This window comes from Pelophylax lessonae (genome assembly GCF_965119305.1).
Source record: "Pelophylax lessonae genome assembly, chromosome: 5".
Lineage (NCBI taxonomy): Eukaryota > Metazoa > Chordata > Amphibia > Anura > Ranidae > Pelophylax > Pelophylax lessonae.
Genome location: NC_138772.1, coordinates 495,420,343 through 495,439,981, shown reverse-complemented (window position 1 = coordinate 495,439,981; position 19,639 = coordinate 495,420,343).

The window sequence follows — 19,639 nt, the reverse complement described above, 5'->3', positions numbered from 1 at the left end:
AATAAATAATGTACACCAAGCTGGTATATTTTCAAATACATGCTTTACATAACCAAGATGACTGCAACATGGGAGAGGAATGCATCTTGTAACTCGAAGCGTTTCTTGAATGCTTTCACTTGCTCATCTTGCTGGTGGTAAATCCAAGTATCCCGGGGTGACTGAGCCCATTAAGCTCCACCTATAACTGAAAATTCGACTTTTGGATAGACTGACACATTTAGGTCTCATTCACATGGGGAGCTTACCCCGGTAGTCTGTGAATGAGCCGTGTCTTTTAGCGGCGCGCGCTCGCCCCCTATTGGCTCCCAGGCTAGTGACGTACTGGTACGTCACTTTGCCTGGGAGGGGCTGACCGTATATAGTCGGGGGGGCGGTCGGCAAGTGGTTAACCACTTTACCACCGGAGGATTTTGCTGTCTTACGTCCAGGCCACTTTTTGCGATTCGGCGCTGTGCGACTTTAACTGACAATTGCGCGGTCGTGGGACGCCGTACCCAAACGAAATTTACGTTCTTTTTTTCCCACAAACAGAGCTTTCTTTTGGTGGTATTTGATTACCTGTGCGATTTTTACTTTTTGCGCTATAAACAAAAAAAGAGCGTTTATTTTGAAAAATTATTTTTTAATATTTTTTTATATGAAATTCCCCCCCAAAAAATGTAAAAATCAAAATTTTTTTACATTTTTGGCCAATTTGTTTTCTGCTACCTATGTTTGGTAAAAAAAATCACAATAAGCGTATTTTGATTGGTTTGCCCAAAAGTTATTGCGTTTATTAACTAAGGGAAAGATTTCTGTCATTTTTGGTGGGTTTTTTTTAACGAGTAATGGCAGCGATCTGCGATTTTTTTTTTTTTTTTTTTGCGGGACTGCGACATTGCGGCGGACAGATCGGACCCTTGACTGACATTTTTGACACTTTTGGGGTTACCAGTGACATTACTGCAGTAATCAGTGCTATATATATGCACTGTTACTGTAAAAATGACACTGGCAGGGAAGGGGTTAATTTTATTGGAGAGGGAGGGGTTAATGTATGCCTGGTGCTTACTGACGTGTGTGGGGGGAGGTGACTGAGTGAGTCAGGGACAGATCGCATGTTCAGCTATGCTGAACACTGCGATCTGTCACTAAGGGTCACTGAGGAGATCCGCCTGTTTACACAGGCGGGCGGATCTCCAAACTAGATTCCCCGACGATCGGGGAAGAGCAGTGGCGATCGCCGCCGCTCCTCCCCTGGCCCGACTCCCGCTGTGAATGAAAACAGCGGGAGCGCGCCTCCGGCAGCGCGCGAGCGCCGCCTACAGGGGGAGGAGTCCAGCGACGTAGTACTACGTTGCTGGCCGATAACTAACCACTTTGCCGCAGTACGTGGTTAAGTGGCAAGTGGTTAAAGACATGGCCCATTCACGGACTACGGGTGTAAGCATCCATGTGAATGAGGCCTCAAGTCCACTTCTGGACCGGGCCTATTTCTGAAACTTGTTGTTTACAAGTTAAAATAATTTTTTTTTTTGCTAAAATTGGAAACGATCAGGCGGCTGTGCACTTTCACACACCTTGGAAGCACTGGAGAGCACCAGCAGGGGGCACCAGAGGAGGAGGATCGGGGCTGCTCTGTGCAGTACAATTGCATAGAGCAGGTAAGTATAACGTGTTGCCCTAATGTTGTATAGCGCTGCGCAAACTATTGTCACTAAATCCTGTATAATCATAATAATAACATAATGTATATTATATATATATTTTTTTTTACAATCAATTTTTATTAATCTGTAAAGAATAACGATACACAAATTAATAAGCAGTAGTTGATAACATTGGTGTAAACTTCAATACAAGGAAGGGTCAGTAACTTTTTATAAAAAAATTTGATATCCCTGATCATCCCACCCCAGACTCAGCGGTGCGGCTACGCTTTAAATTTTTTTTTACAGGTTACCAGTTTAGAGTTACAGAGGTGGTCCAGTGCTAGGATAACCCACATGTGTGGTTTGAACGCCGTTTACATATGTGGATCCGACCTAGGTATGCATTTGCTTTTGTGTGCGAGCACGACGGGATAGGGGTGTTTTAATTTTTTGTTAATTTTATTTTAATTTTTTTATTTTTACACTGGGGGAGGGGCCAGGAGAGTCGGCGAAGGACCCAAGAAGAGGAGGATCAATGAGGCTGCACTGATGGGTGAAGGGGAATGACAGGACCTCTTTCTAGTTGCTGGCAACCATTTTCTAGCTTGACCTGTGTAACACCATTTTCTTTCTTACAACTGTGACTTGTAATGACTTGTTTCAGTTAAGGTTACTTTAAGTCTTTAGTTAAACATGAACAATGACCTAAGTAAATCACCCGATATGTTCTGACATTTCAAGATTCAGATACATCCCCACTTCCTTTGTACCTAACACATTCTGCTTCCTTTTATTCTAAGTTGAGCTATAGGGTCTAGACAAGGCGTATTTTGCAATTTCTAACGAACATTCTGTATTAACCCATTGTTCAACTTTTGTGAGAACTTGACTCTTCCTGAGAGTATCCACTCCCCCTCCCAACTGTATTTCCTGTTCAATACTGTGTATAATAGTTACCCCGCTTTGCAAATAAAGTTAAGAATGTTTTAGACTGAGCAGTGGTTGCACGTGTTTTCTTTAACAGGATAAAACATTCTCCAGAGCTCTGCTGTTTTTGCATAGAACAGACTAGACGTTGCTATTAAGTCAGGGACTTAACTTTTGAGTATACATTTAAGGTATCTAGGGTGAATATAAAGAGAAATCACCAACAGATTGGGGGCTACGTCTGGGATCGGAGAGAGAGCGGCCATCACGGGTCCAAGGATTCACCGGTCTGGGTAAGGAGATATTTTATTTTATCTGTTTGCCTGTCCGGTGGGACTTGGCCGTTTGGCCCTGGTTCCGTTCTTTGAGCCATAGACACCAAACGCTCAGGGAGCGTGTTGGATAATAGAGCAGCTCTGGGAGATGCTCTGGATCTTTACATATATATATATAGAAGCTTCAGGGAAGCTTGAATACTAATATATATATATAGAGGCTTCAGGGAAGCCAGAATAATATTTTTCAGGGAAAGATATTATATGTTAGGTTGTTGAACCTGAATACGTTCTGGGAACGTATCGAGACAGTGTCTCTGGGAGACACAGGATTTGTCATTTATAAGGAAAGACAATATCCGGGGCTTCTGGGAAGCCCAGGGGATTTTTTCTCGAGAAGAATCCCGTTCCTCTGGGAGGGACAAATAAAACGTCTCTGGGAGGCGTTGAAGCTGTCTTCAACAAAGACAGTTTTTTTATTTGGGTTTCAGGGAAGCCCAGGGGGTTTTAGGAAAACCCCGTTCCTTTAGTGAATAATAAATAGATGTCAGTCTGTTCTGTGTAGAAAACAAATACTTTCCTTTTCTTGCTTCTATCTTTCTATCGCATAGAAACTGTAAGATTTAGAGTATAAGATAATTTGTTTGTGTGATCTAAAAAAGCTTATTTAGTAAGTAGATAAGTTCGTTCATCACGTGATTATTTTGTTATTTCATTTGAAAATATTGTCATATTGTATTGGAGTATTATATTGCTGGTTTGACATATATGGGAACTCTGTCTATAATTATATATGACTTGTAAAAATTGCGCCTGCTGACTGTTAATATAACACTGATAGCGACAGTTTCATTATTACTGTAAAAATTGACTGACCGATCGTAGGTTATCAGACAAATCAAGATAAATGTTTATTATGTGTATTGTTTGTTTGTCTATAATGGTAGGAAAGCCTTCTTGATAGCCACAATACCTGGGAGTATAAGGTGTAATATACATACACCAAATGGCTTTTCATGAGGGTTTTTAACCATAAAGAGGGTCTAAGGACCCAGATACATTTAAATGATTTTGTGAATGTGTAAATCTTAGAGACATGTTTTGTTTATGCTTTTGTGAAATTATACTGAAGGTTTAGGTCTGATGCTGGCCATACATGATACAATTTTCTTACAATTTTCAGTGCGGTTTTCTTGAAATTTACCTTCAGCTATGTAGTACAAACCTCTGCCTAATTGAATACAAATGAATGTGTTTAATTTTGACCTCTTATGTGGTTTGTGGTGGATCTAACAGAAAATTGTAAGATAAAGAGTTGTCCGAACATGTATGGCCAGCCTTAGAGATATTAGGATACAAGTAACTCTTCTAGTAAATGTTTAGTTGTAATATAAAGTACATGGAAAAAGTGGGGAGAATTGGTTTATTTATGCCCCGTATTAGTACAATTAAAAAAAAAAAAAAAAAAAAAAAGCTACGTAGAGCTATTAGAAGTGAAAGTGAAAGTCTTTAAATACGTAGATATAGACCACAGCGATTGCCTATAGACAGAAGACGGGTGAGAATTTGGCGTTTTTGGGCAGTGAAGTGTCATTGCTGAGTAGCACAGTCTTTGAATTCAAACATTTGCCGTTAATTTAAAGTCACAGTACATGTTAATTGTAAAACAGCAAGTTTCTGATTGGGCTACTAAAACTTTGTAAGGTTTTCAAAAAAGCCATAACAGAGAGCGATGTGGCTGGCTCTTTTGATCTGTCTAAAGAAAAGCAGCCTGTCAGGGCGCATTTCCAAGGACCTTATCAGAAGAGGCAAATCAAAGAGTAGGACATTTTCAACATAGGTCCCCCTATAATAATAATATTACCTTACAAATACCCCTGACCACACCTGCACCCCACGGTTTCATTCTCCAAGGCAGGAGTAGTTTTCTTCGTAATGTCAGACAAGCAGAAAATGTTTCTGTGTCAGATGCATTTAAAACTACTACATTTCCTTACACGAGGGGAAAAGAGGGGGGGTCACTTCTGCAAATGAACGGTCTCAGCATTCCTACACATATGCAATTATTTTTATAGAATTTTTTAGAAGTTTTGCCATTTATACAATTGTGCCCATCCTGTATGAGCGTAGTAATAATGAATAAAAACACTATTTTATTAAAAAAAAAAAAAAAAAAAAAGAAAAGAAAAAATATAAATTGCCGTTGTCGGCAGGATATTTTGAAGTTATTTTTTATAGAATTATAGATAATGAAAAATTATATTTGGCAAATGGTCTCCTATGTGAAGGGGAGCCTTCCTGCAAAATTTTGAAAATTGGCTACTTGCCAAGAAACCGTTCAAATGTCATATCATTATTCCTGTTATAGCTATGGAATTTATTTTTGGACAGAAAGAGTTACCGCAATTAGTGTGACCATTGGACCCTGTTGGCACAGAGCCAAAAGTTTCAAATCAGATTAACTTTTTATCTGATTATAGTTCTTGAATGATATTTTAGGGGTACCCTCTATTGAAAGAGGGGAACCTCTGGCCAGATTTTTGTTTAGAACGGTTTAAAAAAAAAAAAAAAAAAAAAAAGTTTTTTGGAAAATTGGCACTAAGCCAAAAAGTTTTTTTAGTTCTTTATCTGATCATAGCATGCAAGTGGTATCTGATATGCCATCTCTACTGACAACCATACCATCCGATGCTACCCACTGTACAGTGATTGGTTTAAGTAGTATGTTTTTTTCAAGCGTCCTATTGGACGAGGAGACACAGCCATCTTTGTTTCTTATTTTTTCAGTCCAGGTAACTTACCTGGTGTAGAAATGCCTTAGGGCCAAGTAGACAATTCAATTGTCCGCTCTATAGTTCTCCAGACCATGCAAGAGGGGATGAACACCTGCTCATGCGTCAGTCCCGCTACAATATGTATATGACATATGTAGTCACTCTGTGGAGGCCAGTCAGAGCGAGTGAGTTTATTGAAATGTACATGTATGTGGACACAAAGTGTCACAGGAATTATGACAGTAGTGTCAGGAAAGTGTTGTTTACCTTGGTTTTGTTCTCACAGATGGTGATAGTAGAGTCAGTCATATAAGAAGTGGGTCTTGCCAGCCCACAGTGGGTCTTGCCCGCCCACAGGATCATTGCTTGTTATGGATCCGGACTGCTCCTATCTATAATAACATTTTGAGACAAACCACAGGTCCAGAAATGTCACCAGAAATGTTAAATGCGTTTATATATCTGAAAAATGCTATGGTTGTAGCGTCTGCACTGGGCCTCCCAAATCAAGGAAAAATGTTTTGTGTTTATGCAAGGGACAATTGTAAGACCATGACAGGTGTACTTACCCAGGAGTATGGTGGTAGACTTTGCCCTATAGTTTTTGTCCAAAGATGGTCGCAGTCCAGGTCTAATAAAGGCATGCCTGAAGTGACTCCAAACATAGCACAAAGCATCTTGTGAGATGGTAATAGGGATGGCTACATCATTTGCCCTAGGTAGGCCCCAGTTTTAAAATGGGCTACTGGTATTAAAGGGTGTGTTACACCACAACATGATATATAGGCAGCCATAGAGGGAGCAGAGGATGTTTTTGTAGTTAATTTCTTGCTCCAAGCCAAAAGATCACACATTATTGAAGCTACAAACACTTACTACAGAACAAGTTTTAGAAAAAGTTGAGAGTAGCCTTTTTCTAAAAGAGGGGAGATCTTGTGTTTATCCCCGCAGCTAGCGCCCCACTGTTTATTGCCTAGTATTATGGAATAGGACACAGGGGGTGGGAAAGAACATATGAGGTATTGCTGACAGTTTAGTGCAAGCATATGTTGCTAGATGCATCACCTGTATTAGGAACAAACAATCCAAATATATAAGGCCACACACGAGCATCTCCAATACCCATCAAACCCATTCACACATCTACAAATAGATTTCACATATAGGCCCAAAGCAGGGAAGAAATAAGAGTTCTTTTTAGTCAAATAGTGGACGTGTTTAGCAGATGAGTGCAAGCTTTTAGGACCACAAAAAGGGAGATGACCACACGGTGGCACACATTCTCAATCAGGAGATTATTCCTGGATGGGGGTGCCTGCCTTGAATTAGGCTTAATTATACTCCAGCTTTCATATCAAAAATATGCCAGGAACTAGTTAAAATCTTGAAAATAGATTATTATCCGCAGAGTTCAGGTATAATGGAAAGAATGAATAGCGCAAATAAAGACGAATTGAGAAAAGAGTACCGTATTTTCTGGCGTATAAGACGACTGGGCGTATAAGACGACCCCCCTAATTTTCATCTACCGGTAATACTTATACTAAGGTTACCTTGGAGATATTATACTCGGCGTATAAGACGACCCCCCGTTTTTGGGGGATTTTTTTGAGGTTCAAAAGTAGTCTTATACGCCAGAAAATACAGTAATTGAAACGTAAGAATCAAGTGGAATGGAACGAAAAGTTGCTCGCACCTTTTCTTTTCTTTTTACAGGAAAATACCCATCCCTTCAGAGAAGGAGATGTAGTGGTGATGAAGCTGCTGCCCAAAGGAAAGAAACAAAAGGATTTCGCCTACGGCCCAGAGACCACTGTGGTAGCAGTTACCAGGACCGCTGTTTTGACCGAACACAGCCCTACTTGGATCCATGCCACTAGAGTGAAGTTGGTGCGGACAGGACCTGAGCCAGAGGATCCAGAAGCAAGCAAGAAGGTACTAACGGGGGCAGACCGCCCTGACCTTGAACTGGAGGATCCAGAAGCAAGAGAGGTACTAACGGGGGCAAATTGCCCTGACCTTCAACAGGAGAGTCAAGAAAAGGGGGTACTGACAGGGGCAGACCGCCCAGACCCTGTAGAAAATGACTTTTCCAGTTGCACCGGACTCAGCCAAACTATGGCTGCTGATAATACTGATTCCATTTTCAGTGTTTTCCCTTGTATGGACTGTTACTAGCTGCATCTATCACCCTGAAAATTTGGGTGTCATGAGAAGTATATGCGGACCATACCCTGCATATGAGACGCATAACAGAACAAAGAGAGAATTGAGTATTGAGCATGATGTAGATGAGAATCCACCCACTTTTCATAGTGAAATGTTATTAACAAAATTTAAATATGCTTATGCTAATAAGTCAGGTTTTGAGAAATGTTGGATATGTAGCAAACTCCATCCAGAAACAGCCCGCATCCCTCTTATTGCTGTCCCTTTGAATATTACCCAGTTTCTTAAAGAGACCTCTGCTACTTTAACTAATGTGTCAAGTAATAATAATATCACCTTCCCAGTAGATGGTAGGAGCCATTTCCCAGACTGGTGTTTCAGCCTGGGAAATAACACGTGTTAACCCTTCCATTTGCAAAAAGTCAATTCTTAATATTACTTCCTGCCAGGCCCCATTGAAAAAAATCATGTTCCCTGTTTGATATATCAAGTCCTAGTTTAAATAAGACCATAATGAGTAATTACCAGAATTTCTCTAGAGACATACAAAAAGTACTGGACCACCTTGTGACCGCAGTACAGAATAGACGCCTACAAGAATATATTGCCCAAAGACCGTTTTCACGGGGACAAAGTATATATGTATGTTGTGGGAAGGAATGCTATCCCCGGGATTAAATAATCATTCTGGAATCATTGATGAGATAATGGAAAAAAACTCAGATGATATTAAGTTGCTAAATCTTGAACAAAGGGCCATTAGGAAGAAGTTAGAATTACATGATCTAGCTATAGAAAGTATGAGTGCTGCATTGACTGGCCTCTGTGAGCATACTGAGGACTATGAATGTTGCACTTGGATATACAATACCACTTTGGAAATGCCAAATTATTATGACATAATTGCCCAACACAGAAAGGAGGTCAATAAGTTGCAAGAAGAGGCCCGTAACATTGCTAAAAGCTGGGATCCCTTTGTAGGTATGGGAGGTTTTGGTTTTGGAGGGATGTTTTCCTGGTTAGAAGACACTGCTATGATGATTGTGATGATTTTACTTTTTCTATTATTTTTATATGCATGCTTTAAGCTTATTATGTGCCTAATTGCTAAAACCACAAAGAACCCAGACTCAGCTAGTAGAGGGGGATCTTATGTAAGTTTGTACTTTAACAGAGATGCTGAAAATGTTGACACATTTCTAACAGCTAGACAAGGTGTTCTGATCCAACAAACCCAAACCCCTTTTGATTACCAGGAATATGTAAAGTTTTATAAAGCTAAGAAAGCTAAGTCTACCGTTTAGGTGGGCAGGTTTAGTTCCTTATTTGATTATACTAAGGAAACAAAGGACATTGTCGCCTAACCTGCTATTCCTTTCCAGAGAGGCCTGGTGTCCTCTGATGACACCGTATAAATGATAAGGAGAAAAATCATGCATATGAAATTATGATTTTTTTAGAGGGGATTGAAGGGGAATGACAGGACCTCTTTCTAGTTGCTGGCAACCATTTTCTAGCTTGACCTGTGTAACACCATTTTCTTTCTTACAACTGTGACTTGTAATGACTTGTTTCAGTTAAGGTTACTTTAAGTCTTTAGTTAAACATGAACAATGACCTAAGTAAATCACCCGATATGTTCTGACATTTCAAGATTCAGATACATCCCCACTTCCTTTGTACCTAACACATTCTGCTTCCTTTTATTCTAAGTTGAGCTATAGGGTCTAGACAAGGCGTATTTTGCAATTTCTAACGAACATTCTGTATTAACCCATTGTTCAACTTTTGTGAGAACTTGACTCTTCCTGAGAGTATCCACTCCCCCTCCCAACTGTATTTCCTGTTCAATACTGTGTATAATAGTTACCCCGCTTTGCAAATAAAGTTAAGAATGTTTTAGACTGAGCAGTGGTTGCACGTGTTTTCTTTAACAGGATAAAACATTCTCCAGAGCTCTGCTGTTTTTGCATAGAACAGACTAGACGTTGCTATTAAGTCAGGGACTTAACTTTTGAGTATACATTTAAGGTATCTAGGGTGAATATAAAGAGAAATCACCAACAATGGGCATTATTGAGGCTGCACTGATGGGCATTATTGAGGCTGCACTGATGGGCGCTGATGAGGCGGAACTTATGGGCACTGATAGACTGTGGTTGTGGTCTGTGGTTTACAGATGACAGGGCGGGTCAAAAAAAGGAAGGGGTGTGGCCTTGACAAGAAGGGGTGGGTCATATTTAAATTAGGGGGTGCCCAACTTTAGTCAGGCCTAGGGCAGCACAAAACCTAAATACACCACTGTACTCGGCGTGACATCTTTTACAATACACCAAAAAAAAAAAAATGGGCTAACTTTACTGTTTAGTTTTTTTTTAAAAGCAGTGAAATGCATTTTTTTCCCAAAAATTGCGTTTGAAAGACCGCTTCGCAAATACCGCGTGACAAAAAATATTGCAACTACCGCCATTTTATTCTCCAGAGTCTTTGCTAAAAAAATATATATAATGTTTGGAGGTTATAAGTAATTTTCTAGGTAAAAATAAAGATTTGAACTTGTAAACAACGTGTCAGAAATGAGCTCGGTCCAGAAATGGTTAAGTAATCATCAGGCCTAAAATGTGTATTTAAAAAAAAAAAAAAGTTGGGCAGGAGGTGAGATGTCCATCCGTGTGGGGAATTGATTGTTGGGGCCCCTTTTCAGTGCTCTTTGGTGCCCTTTCATGGTATCATTCCACCATGGCTTCCTGGTGACTTCTGTGCTTAACATGGTATCATTCAACCATGGCTTTTTGAGTTCACTGGGAATTGTCTTGTTGGGTTTTTGCACATGGTATCATTCTACCACGGCTTCCTGGTGACTTGAATCATGGTATTGTTCCACCACGGATTGTTGAGTCACTGGAAATTTTCCTCCAACATCTGTGTTTGCACATGGTATCATTCCACCATGGCTCCCTGGTGATCTCTGTGCTTGCACATTGTATCATTCCAACACGGCTGTGCTGTTAAGTCACTGGAAATTTACCTCCAACGTCTGTGTAGGCACATGGTATCATTCCACCATGGTTTACACTATCAGCCATTCACGGCCCATGCTCTACCAACTGCACTGAATACTAACGAAACCATTATTGTATTTATACCCCCCATTTACAAAGCTTTCCAACTTATGGAGACTCAAATTTGACATTTTAAACTCAAAACCAACATTAAAATCTTTCTTATTGGCTTGTATATCGCTTCCCAATCCTTCCGGCTCTATAAACCGTCCAGAAACTTAAATTATTTGCATTCTACCAACCCTGAGCTGACAAAATTCATTACCCAGAATCCTTTGCGAAGATATGCAAATGAGCTGGTGCATCCAGCTAACTGATAACTGTCACCAGTGTGCTTATGGCAGCACTTCGCCCCAACCTGCATTTTTTCAAACGGCTGCTGCTGTAACTGATCACATGCGGCACCATGGCAACGGCAGGTCTGATCAGTTAATTAGATGGCTCCTTCCTCAGCTGGGAATGATTGGAGGATCTGTATTCTTTCTATCAATTCACAAACTTGGCCCAAATTTTTTTTTTTACTAATATGAAAGATGATGTTACTTTGAGTAAATAAATTCATAACATGTTACTCTTTACCACTTGCCTATTAGGCCTATTTTTGACATTTGGTGTTTATAAGCTAAAATCAGTTGTTTTTGCTAGAAAACTACTTAGAACCCCCAAGCATTATATATTTTTTTTTAGCAGAGACCCTAGAGAATAAAATGGAGATTATTGTAATATTTTTTATCACACCGTATTTGCGCAGCGGTCTTCCAAACGCAATTGTTTTGGAAAAAATTCACTTTTAATAAAAAAAATAAGGAACCAGTAAAGTTAGCCCAATTTTTTTCCATAATGTGAAAGATAATGTTACGCCGAGTAAATAGATACTCAACATGTCATGCTTCAAAATTGCGCACGCTCACGGAATTTCTACAGGTTGCTATCTTAGAGTTACAGAGGAGGTCTAGGGCTCAAATTATTGCTCTCGCTCTAACGATCGCGGCGATACCTCACATGTGTGGTTTGAACACCGTTTACATATGTGGGCGGGGTTTCCGTGTGCGTTCGCTTCTGCGTGAGCTAACGGGGACAGGGCGCTTTAATTTTTTTTTTTTTTTACTATTTATTTTATTTATTATTTTTTATTTTTACACCGTTTTTTTAAAAATTGATCATTTTTATTTCTAATACAAGGAATGTAAACATTCCTTGTAATAGAAATAGGCATGACAGGACCTCTTTTTTGTGAGATCTGGGGTCAAAAAGTCCTCAGATCTCACAAGTACACTAATAAAGATAGAAAGGAAAAAAAAAAAAAGGGACCTTTAAGCCGTTTGCTTGGCAACGACGTTTGCCGTTGCTCCGGTCCTCCAAGACAATAGAGTCGAGTGAGGGCAAGCTTGCCCTCACTCGACATCCTGTCTGTGAGGATCCGGGACCCGATCGTTTTCCTGGCTGCCGGCGGGTCCGGTAAGCGGGGAAAAGGACCGGGACGCGGCGGGAGGGGGGGGGGGCACCCCTTCCGCCATCCCGGAGGGTGATCTCGCGGTGAATCCGCCGCTGGGACCACCCTTATCGGAAAGCCGATCGCCTGCAGTTTAAAAAAATACCAGGGTTATGGCAGCTATCTGCTGCCATAACACCGGTATTTAGCTTTAAACTCAGGACGTATATATACTATTGCCAGATGGGAGGTGGTTAAAATTGCCCACACTCATGGAATGGCGCCAAACTTCAGTACCTAAAAATCTCCATAGGCTACGCTTTAAAAAATGTTTACAGGTTACCAGTTTAGAGTTACAGAGGAGGTCCAGTGCTAGAATTATTGCTCTCACTCTAACATTCGCTGGGATAACCCACATGTGTGGTTTGAACGCCATTTACATATGTGGATCCGACCTACGTATGCGCTTGCTTCTGTGTGCGAGCACGACGGGACAGGGGCGTTTTCATTTTTTTGTTTATTTTATTTTAATTTTTTTGATTTTTACACTGGGGGAGGGGCCAGGAGAGTCGGCGAAGGACCCAAGAAGAGGAGGATCTGGGCTGCTCGGTGCAAAACCAACTGCACAGAGGAGGTAAATATTACATGCTTGCTATTTTTAACTAAAAAAAAACCTGATACTTTTACTTTACAAATATCATGTTGTGGTTCTAGGTAATTTGTATGGAATTTGTTAATGATAACTAGAAAAGCAGAAAAATAGATCCCCTGGAGTCAGCAACAATAGACCCCCCCCCCCCACCACAATAGATCCCCGCAGCAACAATAAATCTTCCCTGCAAAAATAGAAAAAACAGTAAGGCCCCTTTCACACTAGTGCGACTTGTCCCGCGATTTTGGACCGCAAAATCGCATGACAAGTCGTTTTCCATTATTTTCAATGAGCCCCATTCATATCAGTGCATTTTGAAGTCGCACCGACTTCAAAGTAGTTCCTGCACTACTTTGCCACGATTTTAATGCGTTTTAAAGGCATATAGCCTTGCCATTGCTTTCAAAATCGCGACAAAGTCCTGGCAAAATCGCGGTAAAATCGTGTCGCATAAGTGTGAAAGGGGCCTACAATAGATACCCTGCAATCAGCAACAATAGCCACCCAGAAACAATAAATGCTCCCCTGCAACAATCGCCCCCCCCCCAATAAATCCTCCCCTGCAACAATAGACCCCCCCCCCAACAATAGCCCCCCGGCAACAATTGGAGTACCTGAGTGTCTGTGAGTACCTGCGAGTGTCTGTGAGTGTCAGTGAGTACCTGTAAATACCTGAGTGTGTGGGTGTGTCAGTGAGTGTAGCGGCATACCAGAGGGTAAGAAAGTAGAGTTAGGAAGCTAGAAAACAGCCACACAGATAGACTTAAATTACTGAATCCCCATTAGATTCGATTAGTAGGTACAATGCCCGGCAGGTGTGGAGATGCGATTCGGTGTACATCTTGTGGTATACATACGTTCCTCGATCATGCGATCGAGGGCGAATAAAAATGCACAAAGTGTAAGCACGTTGTTTCCCTGGAAGCTCAGGTCCTGAATCTAGGGAAGCAGCTGGCAACACTGAGACGTATGTCCATACTGAAGGAGAGCTGGGATCGTACCCGTCAGGTGCAGGCTGGGGCCTGCACAGAGGTGGGCGGAGAGACGGAGGTGCAGGCATCAGAGCAGAGTAGATGGGTGACAGTTAGGAAGGGTAAAGGGGAAAAAGGCAAGGAGGCCGATCCTGGGCTGGAGCACCCCAATAAATACGCCTCGTTGCGTGATGTTGGGGAAACCAGTCAGGGACCAGCATTGCTGGAGCAGAACGACGCCCCTAGCTGCCAGGGGAAGAACTCCTCCAGTGAGGCCAGGAGAAAGGGAAAGGAAAGACAGGTGCTGGTGGTAGGGGACTCAATCATTAGAAGGACAGACAGTGCAATCCGTCACAAAGACCGTGGGCGCCGAACAGTCTGTTGTCTACCGGGCACTCGGGTTCAGCACATCGTGGATTGGGTGGACAGATTACTGGGTGGGGTACACTTGGGTACCAATGACATAGGCAGAGGAAGATGGAGAGTCCTAAACAATTTCAGGGACTTAGGCGCTAAGTTGAGGAGTAGGACCTCCAAGGTAGTATTTTCAGAAATACTACCTGTACCTCGAGCCACACCAGAGAGGCAGCGGGAGATTAGGGAAGTTAATGAGTGGCTGAGGAGCTGGTGTAGTAAGGAGGGTTTCGGGTTCCTGGAGAACTGGGCCGTCTTCTCAGTCAGCCACCGGCCCTTTGGTAGGGACGGATTGCACCTAAATGGGGAGGGTGCAGCCGTACTGGGTGAGAGGATGGCCATAAAGTTAGAGGGGCTTTTAAACTAGGTAATCGGGGGGAGGGTACAGTTGTAGAATTAGCCAGCGGGGAGCAAGATTCAGAGGGCGCAAATGGGGACATTAGTGGAAAGGTGTTTAGAGTACCTAAGGCCAGGGTGGCTATGGGGAAAAATCACAAGAGCAGCCTAAAATCAACATCAAACGAGGATATATGTAACCGGTCAAAACTACGAGGTTTGTATACCAATGCCAGAAGCCTGGCTAACAAGATGGGAGAGCTGGAGCTCCTGATGTTTGAGGAGGACTTAGATTTTGTGGGGATAACAGAGACTTGGTTCGACAACTCTCATGACTGGATGGCGACCATTCCGGGGTATTCCCTTTATCGTAGAGATAGAGAAGGTAAAAAAGGGGGAGGGGTATGTCTGTATATTAAGAACAGTGTACAGGTGGGTCGTGGCTTGGATGTAGAGCGGAGGATGGGAGCGCAGCACCCATCCTGCTACCTAAATATCGATCAGACTCACCTCCGGGACTCTCATCGGTGATCCGGTACATCCCTGGTACTCACCCATGCCTTCAAAACGCCGCCCGCCGGCCACCTCTAAGACCTTGGCTCCTTCGGCCGCATGCTCTGACGCCATCTTTGTGGAGCAGCTTCGTGCACTTCTTGCTGGCATGGCGGCAACTCAGGCCTCTGATTCCTCTCCTGGCGCATCGACTCCTGCGGTGGGACCTGACACGGAGGTCATTCTTCACACCATCGAACACAGCAAGACGTCCCTGCTGGTGAGGATTGACCATCTGGCAGAAGAATGCAACCTCATCCGCAACTACTTGGACAAGATCAGGGGGCGCCTCACCGAGGCTGAGCAGCGGGTCTCGGCCGCTGAGGACATCTCTACTACACACTCTGACCTCCTTGACAGATTGCAATCTAAAGTCGATCTCCTTATGGCCAAAGCTGATGACGCCAAGAATCGTATGCGGCGAAACAACGTGCGGGTCCTGGGCCTGCCAGAGGGAGCGGAGGAAGCTGCTCCGGCTGAGTTCGCCGAGCACTTCTTTAAGGATCTCTTGGGAATGATGGAGGTGTCCCCCACCTACGTGGTGGAGAGGGCTCATCGAGTCCCCACTGGTAGGGGGATTCCGGGTGCCCCCCCAAGACCCTTCCTGGTCCGCTTACTGAACTACAGGGACAGGGATAGGATCCTTGGCGAGGCCCGCAAACCTCCTTTCCTGCGCTTTGAGAATGCTGCTGTACACCTATATGCTGACTTCTCTGCTGATCTACAGAGGAAACGCAAGTCTTTCACAGATGTCCGTCGCCGACTACGGGAGAAGGGAGTGCAATACGGCATGCTCTACCCAAGTCGCCTGCGGGTCACTCATGGCGGAGTGGTGCGCTTCTTCAATACACCGGAGGATGCTGATGCCTGGCTCTTGCGTTGAGGCTCTGGTGGTACTCTGGGGGTCCCCTGCTATCTTCCCTCTCCTTTTGTCCTTCCTCTCCTTCCCCCCCATGATCACTACATGGCCTCCCTCTTCGTCTTCCTCACTACGGGTGGATACCTATTGACTGTTTGACGCCGGATTCCCCTTCCTTTTTCCTGCACTGGCCATCCTGTCCTGTACTGTTTGCCATACCCCTGCACTTGATCCCTTGCTTAGGGAGCTCCCGAAGAGCGTGCTCATTGGTTTTTTCAACCCCTTCTTCTTTTATATATTTTGTGTTTTTTGCCTTTTTCTTTTATTTTTCACTTTTGGCCTGTTATTCCACGGCTCGGACCTTTGAACTGGCACGGGGTGGGGCTGCTACCCCGCGGACTGCTTTTGGGCCCGTGGTCTGACCGACTGAACGGTTTATTTTCCTGGCCTGCGCCAGATGATTGCTGCCTAGGCTTTTTTCTAGTCAGTGGAGCGTTGAGTTAAATTTTGGGGATGAAGTCGACCTGAAGCACGGTTGCTTCCTGGTCGACAGGGAGTCTTATGTTATTTTTGTCTTTTTCTACTTTTGATTTCTTGTTTATGGCTGCATACCCTCGTTACACCGTACAATTTTATGTCTACTATGCTGCTTCACTGTTTTATGGTCTTTCACTGTGGGACGAAATCTGGGCTCTGTGCCTCACTGGGATTGGGTGTGAGGGGTGGCGTGGTTGGTCTCCTGCCTGGCCTCTGGCTCCCCTCCCTTTGCGCTTCATCCTCCTGTTTAATGCTCCCCCTTGCTCCATGGCGGACCAAATTAAAGCGCTGTCTTGGAATGTGCGGGGCCTGAATAATAAATTTAAACATGCGCTCCTCTTTAAGTATCATCAGTCCTCCAAGCCACATGTGGTCTGCCTCCAGGAGACCCATTTAACGGGGAGTGCTGTATTGGCCCTTCGTAGATGGGCACCTTAAAGACCACAACATACAGGGGTATACAATGTACGGTTAACAGCAAACACACACACGCATCATAGGTTGAACTGGATGGACTGATGTCTTTTTTCAATCTTACAAACTATGTAAATAAATAGTTCCCCCAAGCAACAATAAATCCTCCGCTGCAACAATAGCCCCACCCACAACAAAATGCCTTCCAGCAACAACAATAGGTTCACCCCAGCAACAATAGATCCCCCAATAGCAAGCATCAATAGGCCCTTCAGCTCACCCCACTGACCCAGCACCCCTTTGCTATTGCATACATTCAGACTGGAGGTGCCAGAACTGCTTTCCCCCACGTTCCCGCTAAAAAAAGCCCTGCACTTAACAATAAATAATGTACACCAAGCTGGTATATTTTCAAATACATGCTTTACATAACCAAGATGACTGCAACATGGGAGAGGAATACATCTTGTAACTCGAAGCGTTTCTTGAATGCTTTCACTTGCTCATCTTGCTGGTGGTAAATCCAAGTATCCCGGGGTGACTGAGCCCATTAAGCTCCACCTATAACTGAAAATTCGACTTTTGGATAGACTGACACATTTAGGTCTCATTCACATGGGGAGCTTACCCCGGTAGTCTGTGAATGAGCCGTGTCTTTTAGCGGCGCGCGCTCGCCCCCTATTGGCTCCCAGGCTAGTGACGTACTGGTACGTCACTTTGCCTGGGAGGGGCTGACCGTATATAGTCGGGGGGCGGTCGGCAAGTGGTTAACCACTTTACCACCGGAGGATTTTGCTGTCTTACGTCCAGGCCACTTTTTGCGATTCGGCGCTGTGCGACTTTAACTGACAATTGCGCGGTCGTGGGACGCCGTACCCAAACGAAATTTACGTTCTTTTTTTCCCACAAACAGAGCTTTCTTTTGGTGGTATTTGATTACCTGTGCGATTTTTACTTTTTGCGCTATAAACAAAAAAAGAGCGTTTATTTTGAAAAATTATTTTTTAATATTTTTTTATATGAAATTCCCCCCAAAAAAATGTAAAAATCAAAATTTTTTTACATTTTTGGCCAATTTGTTTTCTGCTACCTATGTTTGGTAAAAAAAATCACAATAAGCGTATTTTGATTGGTTTGCCCAAAAGTTATTGCGTTTATTAACTAAGGGAAAGATTTCTGTCATTTTTGGTGGGTTTTTTTTAACAAATAATGGCAGCGATCTGCGATTTTTTTTTTTTGCGGGACTGCGACATTGCGGCGGACAGATCGGACCCTTGACTGACATTTTTGACACTTTTGGGGTTACCAGTGACATTACTGCAGTAATCAGTGCTATATATATGCACTGTTACTGTAAAAATGACACTGGCAGGGAAGGGGTTAATTTTATTGGAGAGGGAGGGGTTAATGTATGCCTGGTGCTTACTGACGTGTGTGGGGGGAGGTGACTGAGTGAGTCAGGGACAGATCGCATGTTCAGCTATGCTGAACACTGCGATCTGTCACTAAGGGTCACTGAGGAGATCCGCCTGTTTACACAGGCGGGCGGATCTCCAAACTAGATTCCCCGACGATCGGGGAAGAGCAGTGGCGATCGCCGCCGCTCCTCCCCTGGCCCGACTCCCGCTGTGAATGAAAACAGCGGGAGCGTGCCTCCGGCAGCGCGCGAGCGCCGCCTACAGGGGGAGGAGTCCAGCGACGTAGTACTACGTTGCTGGCCGATAACTAACCACTTTGCCGCAGTACGTGGTTAAGTGGCAAGTGGTTAAAGACATGGCCCATTCACGGACTACGGGTGTAAGCATCCATGTGAATGAGGCCTCAAGTCCACTTCTGGACCGGGCCTATTTCTGAAACTTGTTGTTTACAAGTTAAAATAATTTTTTTTATTTGCTAAAATTGGAAACGATCAGGCGGCTGTGCACTTTCACACACCTTGGAAGCACTGGAGAGCACCAGCAGGGGGCACCAGAGGAGGAGGATCGGGGCTGCTCTGTGCAGTACAATTGCATAGAGCAGGTAAGTATAACGTGTTGCCCTAATGTTGTATAGCGCTGCGCAAACTATTGTCACTAAATCCTGTATAATCATAATAATAACATAATGTATATTATATATATATTTTTTTTTACAATCAATTTTTATTAATCTGTAAAGAATAACGATACACAAATTAATAAGCAGTAGTTGATAACATTGGTGTAAACTTCAATACAAGGAAGGGTCAGTAACTTTTTATAAAAAAATTTGATATCCCTGATCATCCCACCCCAGACTCAGCGGTGCGGCTACGCTTTAAATTTTTTTTTACAGGTTACCAGTTTAGAGTTACAGAGGTGGTCCAGTGCTAGGATAACCCACATGTGTGGTTTGAACGCCGTTTACATATGTGGATCCGACCTAGGTATGCATTTGCTTTTGTGTGCGAGCACGACGGGATAGGGGTGTTTTAATTTTTTGTTAATTTTATTTTAATTTTTTTATTTTTACACTGGGGGAGGGGCCAGGACAATCGGCGAAGGACCCAAGAAGAGGAGGATCAATGAGGCTGCACTGATGGGCATTATCGAGGCTTCACTGATGGGCACATTATTGAGGCTGCACTGATGGGCACTGATAGACTGTGGTTGT